Source organism: Nycticebus coucang, chromosome 7 (assembly GCF_027406575.1).
Source record: "Nycticebus coucang isolate mNycCou1 chromosome 7, mNycCou1.pri, whole genome shotgun sequence".
Lineage (NCBI taxonomy): Eukaryota > Metazoa > Chordata > Mammalia > Primates > Lorisidae > Nycticebus > Nycticebus coucang.
Window position 1 is genome coordinate 111,577,958 of NC_069786.1, and position 12,379 is coordinate 111,590,336.

Here is a 12,379-nt window from a genome sequence, read left to right on the forward strand (position 1 = left end):
TGACAACCCAGAGTTACAAGTAGACAAGAACAATAAATTATTGGCACATCTAAAATCAGTCTTTGATACAGATTCAGTACAATTTGTGAAACTAGCCTGAGTTTCCAAAGGCTCTGATAAAAAGGGGGTTCTTTGTCTAAAAATAAAATATTATGTAATTGAACCAAACAATACAGGCTAAAATAAAATAAAAATATATTACATTAAACACTACCTATTTAGTTTCACTGAGACTATTTTATCCTGGGAAGTAACAAAGGAACACAATTAGCTGGGCTTGCTCACATAGTTCAATGATTTTAAGAAATGAAGACCCATGTTTTTAATTTCTTTCAGTCAGCAAACTCCTACCACTCACTAGATGGCAGGAATGGAGTGTGCAAAATGGATGGGTGTGCAGCAGTCTCCAGCTCCACGGCCTTAGAACAAAGGAACAGCCCTGACCCAGCTGATATCAGTCTCACCTAGAGAAGGAATGTTGTGAGAATTCACCTTCCCTGACTTCTCCCTCTTTAATTCTCATTTAAATTATTTACATTTATATTATTCTAAAATTGTTCAGAGTATGCTAATGATAAGCTGGATTTGGGAATCACCACCATTATGTAGCCTTTTCCAGACTGTTTTCTGGGGAACACTAGGCTCTTGTGAGCTTTTTAGTAAGAATTTCCAATTTTTTTTTTTCATGGTCAAGTAAGTTTTAAGTAACAATGCATCCTCTCTTGAAAATATGCAGTCCACATTAGTATACTGAGACCACTCAATGATATTTAAAGGACTGTTCGAGAGTTAGTAAATATAGTTCAACATTGAAGAGCTCAAAAATATGGTGAAAATTGGATTTTAATGCAGCTTCGACTGCTTACTAGCCAAAAGACCTAGGCACACATCCCTTTACCTCTTTCCATCTCAGTGTAGACATTTATAAAATAAAGATAATATTAGACACCACTTGGCACACAAAAAGTGATTCATAAAAGCTGCCTGACATTTTTACTACTGTTACTACTAACCTGTATTTAATCCAGGATTTCACAAATTTATGTGACAGTAGAACACTTTTTCCCCCCTCAGAACATTTATTAACATCTTAAAGTTCACAAGAGTTCAATGAAACTCAGTTTAAGAAACATTTTGCTAATGACTCAAGATAGCCTAATTCCCTTATTTGACTTTTATGGGCAGTTAATGATAAAAATCTATTAGTCTCAGCTTATCTTTGATGGTCTTATTCTTTTTAAAGTTCCCCAAACTGCACTTAATGTGATAATTTGTGGCAATTTATTAGTTTGTGTCACATAAAACAATTTAGTTAGAAAACAACTTTTTCAATATAATGACAATGATGATACCAGTTATATGTAACTAATAATTTAAGACAGGGGTCAGCATACCACAGCTCACGGACAAAGCCACAATCTCTTTTGTAAATAAAGTTTTATTGGAAGACAGCATGTTCATTCATTTATGTTTGTCTACGGTTGCTTTAAGGGCCTACAAAATCTAAATTTTGTAGGTTTTATGACCTACAAAATCTAAAATATTTACTGTCTGGCCCCCTATAGAAAATGATTGCCCCAACTGATCTAAAATCAAGTTATTCTCTCTTTCTACTTCCCTCGAGGTATGCTGTCACTTTTAATAAGGCTAGATATGGGTTCTATTTCACTTATGGAATCTTTTTTCGCACATGTAAATTTAAAAAGGAATAGACTTGCCTATTTTAAATGTGTGATACCTACTTAACAGCAGTCATGGGAAGTCTTTGCACGCTGGACTCTAAGAGTACAGCTTTGTTTATTGCATTGATGTAAAATAATTTAATAACTTTACATTTACTGAGAACTCTCAAATGAAATAAATAAGAAAATACTATAAATTATTATCTTTTTTATACCATCTGATCTTTTTTGGTAATATGACAAGTCAAAGATATGTTTATTATCTTAATGCAATATAATAGATACATTTGACTTACATTAGTAAGTGAAAACATGCATACAGTCTCCTTACTTAGATATTCAGTTCCTTATTACAGCTTTTCTTACAACTTAGAAACACAATCCATAATCTGATTTGGTTAAATAAGTATCTCTTACATGTGGATATGTGAAAGATATACACGTGTGGTACGGCCCCCCAAGTGCTCCTAGTTTATCAAAAGGAATAATACAGGTACCACTAATGGCAGGGGGCTTGTAGTGACTGTTCCAGGGACTCAGATAAATAAAGGAGTAATTCATTCTGAAAGACCAAAGGGAGATACTCTAAGAGTGGGGATTTCAGTGCATTGAAGCATTTTGGACAAAATTGGACAGTTGGCAAAGGTAAAGGCAAACTTTGCTCAGAGAAAAGTGAGTCATCCCAAGTGGCCAGAGCAGAAGACGTAGGAACGTGAGAGAGAGAGAGAGAGAGAGAGAGAGAGAAGAGTGAGAAGGGAGCTGGGGCCCGTTCACACCCCGCATGCCAGGCTGAGAAGCCAGGGTCAAAGTGTGACTGAACAGAGTCACCAAAGGGCTTGAATCAGAGAAGTGACACAGCCAGTTCTGTGCCTAAGACAAATACAAATACTAGCTGACAATTTTATGAAATTTTTATGAAATACTCTGCATGTGCATTCCTCTACTGAATGATTTAATTCTAAAACATTTTCACTCTTACTTCCTAAATGAGAAAACTGAGATTCAGAGGAATTTGTGTTTGTGTCTTTATCATATAAATGGATATTATTAAACCTGACAAACCAGAGGAAGGCTTCTGACTCTGACTCCAGTACTAACTCTGTTACACCTTATCAGCTTTGTCGAGCTCACTATAGAAATGGCTCAGGCAATGTAAGAGATAGTTTATTTTTCATTTGAGTGTATGTATTTCCTATCTGGTTAAATAGGTGTCAATTATGTCAATTTCATGTTTGGTCTCCTGTCTTCTCTGCAGAGACGCAGTATATTGTTACCAGGAAAATTCCTTCCCAGCTCCACATTTTGTAGGGCTTGATGGGTTTTACTTTTAACATTCCCACTACCAAAAATATGCGTCTAAGACACATTTCTACCCACTAAAAACAAACTATATTCTGAATTCCGTGAGGATTAAATAGGATTATTTTTGCATTTTAGGGATTTAAGAAAAATTTCAAAATTAGTGAAATCCAGAGGCTGAAAAGGGTATTGGGAAATAGGGGATAAAATGGGGGTGGTTAATGGTTGCAAAAATAGTTCCATAGATAGATGTAAATAAAAATATTTGATAGCCCAACAAAATGATTATAATCAACAATAAGTTAAGGTATATTTTAAAATAACTAAAAAAGTAGAACCAGAATGATCCTAACACAGTGAAATGATAAACGCCTGAGGTGATGTATACCCCAATTACCCTGATTTGATTAATTCACATTGCATGCCTATGTCAAAACATCACATGTACCCTATAAAAATATACACTATTATGTACCCATACTTTAAAAATAAATTTAGAAAAGAAAGCATACAACTTGTTAATGATTTTTGCAGTCTTAGAAATGCAAAGGCTTTTCCCTTAGTTATTGTAAAGACTTCCAATGGTTAGCAAATGAAGTCGTTTTTCCTGATAGTAAGAGAACAGGCGCACTTCTCTGAAACTCTACTTATTTTCACTGCATGTTAGCTTTATTGCTCTCTCCCAGCTATGACAAGGAAAAAAATTAAAATTGTTCAGTCTAACTTTAATTTTCTCCCAACATTAAAAATAAAATCTTGCTAAAATAGCAAACCTTTGACTGCTGAGATTTAGGAACCTTCATTAGGGAGAGAAAGGACAATCACAGAGAATTTTCCTTTTGTTAATGAGACTCTAGGACATTCACATGGAAACTAGAAGACACTTAAATCAGGACTCCAAAAACTGTAAGCTAGACTTACCCTGTTGAAAGTCTGTTTGGGGCAAGAATCTCATTAAAGATTGAAGTTTCGGGCGGTGCCTGTGGCTCAGTCGGTGGGGCGCCGGCCCCATATACCGAGGGTGGCGGGTTCAAACCCGGCCCCCGCCAAACTGCAGCCAAAGAATGGCCGGGCGTTGTGGCGGGCGCCTGTGGTCCCAGCTACTTGGGAGGCTGAGGCAAGAGAATCGCTTAGGCCCAGGAGTTGGAGGTTGCTGTGAGCTGCATGAGGCCACGGCACTCTACCGAGGGCCATGGAGTGAGACTCTGTCTCTACAAAGAAAAGGGGGAAAAAAAAAAAAAAGATTGAAGTTTCATCTCTGTAAATAAGAATCTATTGTGATTAACTATCTAAAAATGTTGTCCAACGTCCTTCCCATAGGGACCACAAAACGAGTGCAAACACTGCTGCATTGAAAAGATGTAGCACAGATTGTTTCCAAAACTCTAAAAGGCACCCATAGTCATCCCTCAGTATCTGCAGAAGATGGGTCCCAAACCCTTCTCCCATACCAAAATCTGTAGATATTCAAGTCCTTATATAAAATGGAGTAGTATTTGCATATGACCTATGCACTACCTCTCCCATACTTTAAATCATCTCTAGATTACTTATAATCCCTAATGAAAATGTAAATGCCATTTAAAGACTTGTTTGTACCATGTTGATGAGGAAGAAATGACAAGAAAAAAGTCTGTACATTTGAGTAGACACCCATCCATCCATCGTCCCATCCCCCAATACAATGTTTTTTTAATTTATTATTTTTTATTAAATCATAAACACATAGATCATGTATGCATTAATGCATTTATGGGGTACAATGTGCTGATTTCATATAGAATTAGGAATGCTTACATCACACTGGTTAATATATACCTCACCTCCTTTACTTAATTATTGTGTTAAGACATTTATACTCTATACTTAATAGATCTGACAATGTTTTAGATCCAGGGTTGATTGAATCCATAGGTATGGAACCTGTGGATAAGAAGACAGTTTTCTTCATAAATTTAATATTTTGAATAATTCATAACAAAAGTAATTATGCTATAATTCAGTAGTGATTTATGAGTAATAGACTCCTTTGAGAAACAGACAGCCATTACAAATGAACAAAGGGAGGGAGAGGAAACAAGGGAGAGGTGAAGCTGTGAGGACTGTCATCGTAACGGAACAGATGCCACCTGGCTTCCATGCACTTTCATGTGTTATGAACACATTATTTCCTCCAGTCTCCTAACAAGGCAATGAGAAAATTAGGGCACTATTAATATTATATTATTATTAACTTCATTTTACAAATGAGACAACCCAGACTGAAGTGGTTTAAGCAACCTGGCCATGGCGAAACAGCAGCATTTGATGATAGGGCAGAAGCTCCAAACATGCTTATTCCACATGGCTGTAGAGCCAAATTCCCCCGGGCTACAACCTAACGATTTATATACCTGGTTACAAAATTGTCACTGTTTCTGCTGTACCTTGCCCCCAAATTACACATGAAAGTAGAGTGGTTTATCAAGAAATTACTCAAGATTTTTTAATTAAAATATACTTTCATGTTATTGCCCATAAGCCATTTCATTGTATTTTTGTAGAATGAGGTAAGCTATGAACTGGTATCAAATAATGAACTATAAAATTCAGTAGGAAACTACTGTTTGGACTTAAAATTGGAAATATAATGTATTTGAATATGTGTTGTAAAGCACTTAATATTATTACTTTTTAATTACTTTCTCTTCATAATATATCAAAGAACAACATTAACTGGCAAGCGGAAACTGAAGAAAAGATTTCAACATTTAAAAACCTTTGCCCAGAGACAGTAGCAAACAAGGAATTCTTGAAAAAAAATGTGATTGGCACTTCTAACATAATGGGTTTGTGCTTTTAGGAAGGTTACTCCCACTGCTAGAACCGTGAAAGGCCCCGAATTCAGTGTCATCCATGCAACGTTAGCAGACTGAGTTCTGCTATCACTCCTTTCTGTTCTCTCTTTCTTTCAGTGTTTCTGGTAGAATAAAACTGAGTACTTTGCTCGGTCACAATTCTTTCAAGCTGCAGAATTTTCATGGTGACGCATTCTCCGACCACACATGCCCTTGTTTTAATGCTATTGTAGATGGATGTCTCTTTAATTGTAAGAAACAATCTGCTTAAAAGTTTTGCAGTTATGTAAGTATAGCTGCTCACGTTTTCCCTGTTGGGCAAAGGCATCTTCCCCATGGAGATACATAGGTTCTGCTGAAAATACTCAGTTCCACTGTCAAGGGCTCTTCTTGTGCCAAAGCCAGCTGTCAATCCAGCTTGGATTGTGAAGGACAGTGAAGGACTAAGGGCTGTTGTTTTCCCAGGCTATTTCACAAGTGCGAATGTAACACTTTAACTAAATCTGTATACCAGTTGTTTATACCTCAAGGTTCTCCTTTGATCTTAAAGACAGCTAAAGTATCTTTTTTTCCTTTCTTGAATGTTCCCTGATACTTCCTTGATAAGTGTACTTTGCCTGCTTAACAAAATACATGTGTGATTGCCACTAAAGAAAAATATTTTTGCGTGTATTTTCCTTACCTATACATTTTTTATTTATATTTGTATTTTTTCTTCATATTTCAGAAATAGCTACATTTTATTATCATAAAACTCTTTAAAAACGCTAAATAAAAAATTGGTTCTATACACTGTCAGTTTATTGGAATCAGCAGTATATAATAATAGAGTTGCATGCTCTTAAAACATATACCAAAAAATATTTTTTTAATTTTATTTAAAAAATAAATATTTTAAGGGAAAAAGGCCATTGGTATAATATCGTTGTTGTGTTGCCACTATAATGATAACATTTCAAGAATAAGTGAACTTTTAAAAACTTGATAATAACTTTTAGGATTGAGTACTTTATCAACTCTGTTCCATTCTTCTCACATTTTACATGAGTACATACAAATAAAAATAAAAATGAATAATTCAGTTTTCCATTATAATACTACCATCAGTTATTAATAAAAGGCATTTGTTTTAAAAATATCAAAACTTATTTTTAAAGATATCTTAATTCCTCTTTTTGTTTGTCATGTATTGAGAGTAGGACATATATAGATCACCTTGGCATATCTGATGTACACTACCTTGAATATGATACACATTTAATAAAGATGTTGAATAATCGTTAAAATCTACATATGCCCTATTTCTGAATTTTAGTTTTTTCTCTGCCTAGTTCATTGTTATCTAAAAGCTAAGTGCATTTTTTTGCAGTCACTTCATTAAAGTGTTTATGTTTTCAACAAAAATGAAAGTCAGACACACTGGAAATAATATTCCAGAATATATCATAAGAATATCAAGTCTACCAGAAAAAGCAAGACAGCTACTACTTAACTTGTAGTGAAAATGATACTACATTATACATTTGCTGACTAACTGGGGTGGTTATTAAAAAAAAATCTATGCATCAGGTTATTCTACTTGCTTCAGTAGGATTAAAATTCTTGAAGAAGTTGCAGCTCTAGTTCCAAAATTTGATAAGACTTAACAACTTATAATGTTCCAAATACATTCCAATCAATAAGGCAGATTGCTGAAGAGGTCATCACAATCTCATGAGACTAGGAACACAGAGGAGCATTTTAATCAGGGACGATGCTACAGGTCATCTTTTCAATGATTGTGAATTTTGGTTAAAACCCATTGGATATGTTATTAGCTGATATCTCCTGTATGCAAATTACTGGCTACAGGAGTGGCAATGGATGCTAAATACTCTTACATTTTGTAATTTAATGTATGTTTTAATGAAGTGAACAGTGAGATTCCAGACAGGCATCAGCAACTTTGAAATAGTCTTCCAAATGTCTCATATGGTTTGGAAGTAATGAGATTTGTTCCATAAAGTGATAAAATTTATGCCATAAATTATCTCTAAAAGAAGAGTGCTTCTTAAAGCTGTATCTTTTTTCCTTTGTCTGAAAGATTAGATTTTACATAGTTGTTTCATAGGATTTTTCTTTTTGAAAATCAAACTAGGCTATATTTTCTTTGATACTTTTTGCTCATTATCAAAGAAATGAAACACCCCATGGTATATGAAGCCCAGTAACACTTGGTCAGAAGGACAGTTATCAGTTAGTATGCTTAAACTTGGCACTTAGAATATATCCAATCTGGGCAGTGCTTGTGGCTCAGTGGGTAGGGCACCAGCCCCATATACTGAGGGTGACAGTTTAAACCTGGCACTGGCCACAATGCAACAAAAAATAGCCATGCATTATGGCGGGCACCTGTAGTCCTAGCTACTTGGGAGGCTGAGGCAGGAGGATCACCTAAGCCCAGGAGTTGGAGGTTGCTGTGAACTGTGACGCCATGGCGACAGAGTGAGACTCTGGCTAAAAGAAAAAGGAATATATCCAATCTTTTTATGCATCATCCCTTCAGCTTTCAACAGAAGGCTTTCTAGAAATCAAATTTTGTTTCTCAGAATAATCAAATGTGTTTTGTTGGGCTTTGGACTCTACCCCATCCTTTAGGAAAATGGACTTGCTCAAAATCAGGGCTTTTTCCTGAAAAAATATTTTATAATACAGGGTGGCCATGAAGTTCATGCAGAATTCACAACTATTTAAATTGCACATTTTCATCACACTGGTTAACATAGCCTACAGCTATGATTTAATAAAAAAAATAAAATAAAATAAATTGCACATGAACTTCATGGCCACCCTGTATACTAAAATCGTGTACTTAATAAGCAACCAACACATTATAAAATGAGACTAACTTTTACTCAGACCCTTTAGCAATTCCAAATTTAGTTAGCACAGTTTTTTTTATGCAATAAAATTCTGTAACTATCTACTGCTAGATAGTCTAGTCAATGGAGGGCTTGAAGGTTGACTTACCTGTGAGCCACATGACAAATACCATAAATTGAAAATTACGTCTGGAAGGCGAGTTTATGCTCATTACTGTCATAATAAAACTCAAATAGTTACATCATGACTCAGGGTCAGAAATATCTCATCGAATGAAAATCCTTTCCATGCATGATGAACACAGGTAAAGTTGCTCAGAGGTATGGTTAGTTAAGACATATTTATTATCACATACTAAAATGTCTTCTAGGTGCTGAGAATTCAGCAATGAGCAATATATTTTAAGGAGCTTGTGAATCTATAAGAATATATTTAAGGAGTTTAGAATCTACGTGAATATATTTTAAGGTGCTTAGAATCTGTGAGAATGACAAATAGGAAAAAAATTTTAAAAAACTGTAAACAAATCAATAAGATAATTCATGCACTGATGAGAGCTCTAGATGAAGGAGCTCAGGGACCTGAGTCCTAAGGGAAGACCTCCAGAGAGGTGTCAATTGAGTTGACACCTAGATGATGAGACTGCAGGAAAAGAAAATGGGTTTTTTTCTTTTTTTCTTTTTTTTTTCCGGAATGATTTATACTTTAACTATTCATAACTACTCTTTATCTGAAACATCTAATAACAATTTTGATTATAGTCATCTAAACCAGTATTTAAGAAAGAATCTAATTTTTCTCTACTAATTATGTATATAGATATACATAGCAGGAAACCTCCTTGTAATCAAGGGACAATATTTGAGTTTGCCATACATGGTATTCAAAAATAGTGGAAATTCCAGATAAAATACAGTCTCTGCTTCAGTGGAGTTCCACTTTAGATATTCAGAAGCACTAAGCTGGAGGTAGAACAGATTTATAACAGACCTATAATATTCTTACACCACCTAATATGTCCATTAACAAATAAATTTGACTTCTATCCCAATTTCAACTAAAATTTATTCAAAGGTATATATGGTGAATGTTACCTTATTTTCCATAGATTGGAGAGAAATAAAGATTCCTATGAGATTTCTTAGAAAAAGATTTTTCTTGTATAAAATTTTAGGATAGCACCATTTAATCATCTTACTTACCAAATCTCCAGCTGACAAAAGCCATGTTCTAGTCATAATTTCACGCATTCTTTTAAAAAAAAAAAAAAGCTAGTAAGAATAATTTTTCCAAGTACTTGTTTAAGCATTTTCTGTTCCTCTAAGGATAGCTTCATTCTTTAATCTCTGGTTTTACGGGGACATTTTCAGGTTTAATCTATAGTTTTCACATTGAAGAACCCAATAAAAGGAAATTTTTACCCAGCTCAGTGCTTAAGATGTAAAGATTTATCTGAAGCACCAGACCTTTCAGAGTTTTACTCTATAAGGTGGGAAAGATTTCTAAACTCTGAATTTAATGTCAGAGAGCCTGCTGCTCATTCTCAGTAACTTATCACTGTTCAAGCAATATCTTTTCCAAAATGCAGGGGCAGGCAGGGGTAATAGAGAAAGTCAGGTTGAGCCAGAGAACTACGAGGGTGTCAAAACCAGTGAGATTATGAAAGGCAAAAGAGTTGGCAATTCCGCAGAGGAAAGAGAAGGACTTTAGCCTGGGGTCTCTTGGTTATATTTGATTGAGTGTTTAGAGCTGGGACAGAGAGGCACATGGAGGCTTGGGATGAGAAAGAGTGGCCTGAAATAGAGACAGATTATTTCAAAAAAAATAATAATAATAATTTAATGAAAATAAAAGAGAAAATAACATGCTTGTGACAAGATTGTGGGCTAGGACAGGACAGAGTGCAGTACACGGAGACAGCCAGGTTCAGGGGAGGATTGAAAGGTATCAGTGGACTTCTACCAGTGGTGAGGGTGATATTTTTATTTTTCTAATTTATGTTTCTCATGATTTGAAACCCTTCAAAAACTCAGACATTCCTTTGTCAGTAAGCCTCGTGGCCTCAGCTCTTCCTCCCGTTTCTCAGGATCCCACCCTGTGTCCACACATCCAGCCTCCAGTGATTTCTGTCTTTATTGAACCCATGACCTACAAGCGCTTCTTCCTCATACCTGCAAGTGTCGTTTCTAGTCTTCTACAGCCTCGTGGTAACCTAACTTTAGCCACCATAATTCTCTAATTTACATGTGAAGAGGGTAAAAAGCTCTAAGTTTCCAGAATAGCCTCTTTATGCACTAAACACCCAAGCTAATGAAATTCTCTTATCAGGAAACACCCTCTATAAGTCAATTATTAACTTGTTAACGGTTTCTGTGGATCTGGTCTGCATGAAGAAGTGTATTGAACACTGGGAAATAAACACTCAGAGGGGGATACACAGAACAGTGCCTCTTGTTACCACGTAGAATCACAGTTTAGCAGTCAGGCTGCCTGGGTTCAAATTCTGCCTGTGCCCCTTACTAACGGATAGGACCCGGGAAAGATGATGAACCTTTCTCAACCTATTTACTCATCTGTGAGATGAGGATAAAAACAAATCTTTCTTCAGGGGATTATTACAAGAAAAAATAGGTAGATAACAGGTAAATGACAAGGCTCAATGCCTAGAGCTGATAAGATTCAATCACATTGTTTAAATTAGAATGGTGTTCTAGGTCAGTCTGTGTTGGGGAAGCTGATAGTTTAACAAATCTTTCTCAGAGACGCATTACTCTGAAGTAAAAATTTTGCATTTGAAAATTTGGGGTTCTCTTCAGTATTTTTATTCCTAGAATCAGTTCACTGCACAGACCAGCCTTTCCTTCTGTGTGAAGGGAGCCAGCAAAAATGAATAATCCAGGAAGGGTGATAGTAACAGCTCCTTTCTCTCTCTCACACTGGCAATAAATACAGTCCAAGTCTTTGCAGCACTTCAGAAGATTTTATGAAAATACCTACCCTGACCAAGGAAAGAGGGAAACTTCTGACAAGTTTGCTTGGGAATCTTAGATATGCTTGCAGAATAAACCATACAGCATCAAGCATTGACATCTTTTACACTGTTTATTATTCAAAGTTGTCTCTGTCAAATAATGTGGTGTAGGGTCAAATCATTTCCTTAACTTACTGAGATTATTCAGTAGAAGAACTTAAGCAAAATCTCAGCCCTTGGGATAATGCAACAGATTCCAGTGGGATGGTTAAACATTAACTGCGCCCTTTCAGAACGTATTGATCACACTTAAAAAATAGCAATACTTTACCATAGACTCTATGGCACTTTCTTCTGTTCACACTAAGTTGTAAAGTAAAATAATTGACATGAAATTTGGACTACCGTTCTTCACATAAACACAAAGACAAAATGGATTAAAAAATAATTATTTAAAAGGTTTTCACCTCCACATACTGCCTGAGTTAAGGAGCTTGTATATTACACGATTGTCAGAACCAGGAAGAAAAAACAGCTGACAAGGGTTATGGACAGTCGCCAGTGGAGCAAGGGAAAAGGGCTTTAATTAACACAATAGCCAGGGGAAGAACTGTGGGGGATCAGGTTGGAGGCAGAACTTTTGAAGAGTGCCTGACTTGGTTTGAGGGAAGAGTAGACATGGTATGACTTCTGAGACTTCCACATTTCATTCCAGAATTCTAAACCTA

General features: G+C 35.7%; 1 protein-coding gene across 2 annotated transcripts in view; it reads left to right on the forward strand.

The window, feature by feature from the left end:
- The window catches only part of VWC2L (von Willebrand factor C domain containing 2 like), a 179,910-nt gene that overhangs the window by 11,947 nt on the left and 155,584 nt on the right, over positions 1 to 12,379 (forward strand). The gene's annotated exons all lie outside the window — the stretch shown is intronic.